The 3,047-nt window shown below is 40.1% G+C and overlaps 1 pseudogene; it reads left to right on the top strand.

Annotated features, from left to right (window-relative positions):
* The first annotated feature begins 941 nt into the window (after nt 1–941).
* On the top strand, nt 942–1,040 carry LOC113881086 (annotated as a pseudogene).
* The last annotated feature ends 2,007 nt before the right edge of the window (nt 1,041–3,047 follow it).

Here is a 3,047-nt window from a genome sequence, read left to right as displayed (position 1 = left end):
GGTGCTCAGCTTTCTTCACAGTCCAACTCTCACATCCATACATGACCACTGGAAAAACCATAGCCTTGACTAGACGGACCTTTGTTTGCAAAGTAATGTTTCTGCTTTTCAATACGCTGTCTAGGTTGGTCATAACTTTCCTTCCAAGGAGTAAGCGTCTTTTAATTTCATGGCTGCAATCACCATCTGCAGTGATTTTGGAGCCCCAAAAATAAAGTCTGACACTGTTTCCACTGTTTCCCCATCTATTTCCCATAAAGTGATGGGACCAGATGCCATGATCTTCATTTTCTGAATTGCTATATATATAAAAAAATTTTAATGTATTTTTTCAATAAATACTGTGCTGTTTTGCTGTGCTATGACACATCAGTTAACCTGACACTACTTCATTTGCATGCCAGCATTTTTTATTATGTGCCAAATTTACTTCTGCTACAATTGAAGAGCTACCTTCTTATCAATACATGTGCTAGATAGAATGTTTGGTTTATCAAAATACAGGAAACCATGGAGAGTGGAATATTATAATATTAAGTGAGCATTTTATAAAGCCCTTCCTGAAAAAAAGATCACAAAATTATTAGATCAGAAAGAACTCTGATTTGGGATAAAGATGGTAATTGTTGGCTTAGTAACTAGCTGGAAACAGAGGAGTCAAAAGTAAAAAACTGAGTCCAATTCAGTCTCCCTTCAAGTGTATAACCAGTACTCTCAGGCTTGCCTCTGACATAAGTAACTGAGAACCAATGGACAACCATATGTTAATTCTCTCAGTAAAAAGTGTACAGTTAAATTCCATAAAGCTTTACTACTCATTCAACAAATATTTAATGTACAAGCCTAGGAAAAACAATTATAAATAAGTCAGATATCATCTCTGCCTCAACAAGGCCTCTAATTTAGTAAAGATAAAAGCAAATAAGAGCATTATTGTAAGAATGCTCACTGGCAGCTATGCTAAAACTGGAATGATACAGAGATGAGCATAGTCCCTGAGCAGAAATGACATGTAAATTCATAAAGTGTCCTATATTTTTAAAAACACAGAATATTGTAAAGTTTAAAAATAAAATTTTAAAAAAAGAAAAAAAAATTAGTAACAAATTCAAATAGCACCTGAAGGTATCAAATGAAAAAAAAATTATAAAAGTTAATATTAAAAGTGTGTGAATGTTTTCTCAGTTGCTTATTTGTGTCCAGCTTTTTGTAACCCCATGGATTGTATCCCACCAGGCTTCTCTGTCCATGGAATTCTCCAGGGGTTTTTCCCAACCCAGGGATTGAATCCGGGTCTCCCACATTGCAGGCAGATTCTTTACCATCTGAGCCATCAGGGAAGCCCCAAAATATACTTAGGCCAAGTGTTTTATATATTATGAGACTTTTAATTTTTGTGTTTAGAACATTTACAGATTATGTAATTACTGATATATTTGGATCTATCCACTCCAGTACTCTTGCCTGGAAAATCCCATGGACGGAGGAGCCTGGTAGCCTGCAGTCCATTGGGTCGCTAGGAGTCGGACACGACTGAGCGACTTCACTTTCACTTTTCACTTTAATGCATTGGAGAAGGAAATGGCAACCCACTCCAGTGTTCTTGCCTGAAGAATCCCAGGGACGGGGGAGCCTGGTGGGCTGCCATCTATGGGGTCGCACAGAGTCGGACACGACTGAAGAGACTTAGCAGCAGCAGCAGCAGCTACCAGTGTTAGTTTTTGATGTCTCTGTTTCTGTCTCCCTGTTTTTCCCTTTCCTGTATCTTTTTAGTTTTTTAAAATATATTTTGGTGTCTGGTATTAATGTATCTTTTCTCTGTATGTGCACATTTCTAGAATTTCTTTCTATTCTTAGAAGGACACCAGTCCTTCTGAGAGGGTTCCACTCTTATGACCTTCAGTTCAGTTCAGTCGCTCAGTCGTGTTTAATTCTTTGCGACCCCATGAATTGCAGCACGCCAGGCCTCCCTGTCCATCACCAACTCCCGGAGTTCACTCAATCTCATGTCCATCGAGTCGGTGATGCCATCCAGCCATCTCATCCTCTGTCATCCCCTTCTCCTCCTGCCCCCAATCCCTCCAGGCATCAGAGTCTTTTCCAGTGAGTCAACTCTTCACATGAGGTGGCCAAAGTATTGGAGTTTCAGCTTTAGCATCAGTCCTTCCAATGAACACCCTGGACTGATCTCCTTTAGAATGGACTGGTTGGATCTCCTTGCAGTCCAAGGGACTCTCAAGAGTCTTCTCCAACACCACAGTTCAAAAGCATTAATTCTTCAGCACTCAGCTTTCTTCACAGTCCAACTCTCACATCCATACATGACCACTGGAAAAACCATAGCCTTGACTAGAGGGGCCTTTGTTGGCAAAGTAATGTCTCTGCTTTTGAATATGCTATCTAGGTTGGTCAAAATTTTACTTCCAAGGAGTAAGCGTCTTTTAATTTCATGGCTGCGATCACCATCTGCCATGATTTTGGAGCACAAAAAATGAAGTCTGAGACTGTTTCCAGTTTCCCCATCTATTTCATGAAGTGATGGGACCAGATGCCATGATGTTCGTTTTCTGAATGTTGAGCTTTAAGCCAACTTTTTCAGTCTCCACTTTCACTTTCATCAAGAGGCTTTTTAGTTCCTCTTCACTTTCTGCCATAAGGGTGGTGTCATCTGCATATCTGAGGTTATTGATATTTCTCCCAGCAATCTTGATTCCAGCTTGTGCTTCTTCCAGCCCAGCGTTTCTCATGGTGTACTCTGGATAGAAGTTAAATAAGCAGGGTGACAATATACAGCCTTGATCTACTCCTTTTCCTATCTGGAACCAGTCTGTTGTTCCATGTCCAGTTCTAACTGTTGCTTCCTGACCTGCATAAAGGTTTCTCAAGAGGCAGGTCAGGTCGTCTGGTATTCCCATCTCTTTCAGAATTTTCCACACTTTGTTGTGATCCACACAGTCAAAGGCTTTGGCATAGTCAATAAAGCAGAAATAGATGTTTTTCTGGAACTCTTGCTTTTTGCATGATCCAGCAGATGTTGGCAATTTGAT

Source organism: Bos indicus x Bos taurus, chromosome 22, assembly GCF_003369695.1.
Source record: "Bos indicus x Bos taurus breed Angus x Brahman F1 hybrid chromosome 22, Bos_hybrid_MaternalHap_v2.0, whole genome shotgun sequence".
Lineage (NCBI taxonomy): Eukaryota > Metazoa > Chordata > Mammalia > Artiodactyla > Bovidae > Bos > Bos indicus x Bos taurus.
Note: the sequence above shows the minus strand (reverse complement) of the source record. Positions and strands in the feature narration are given on the sequence as shown.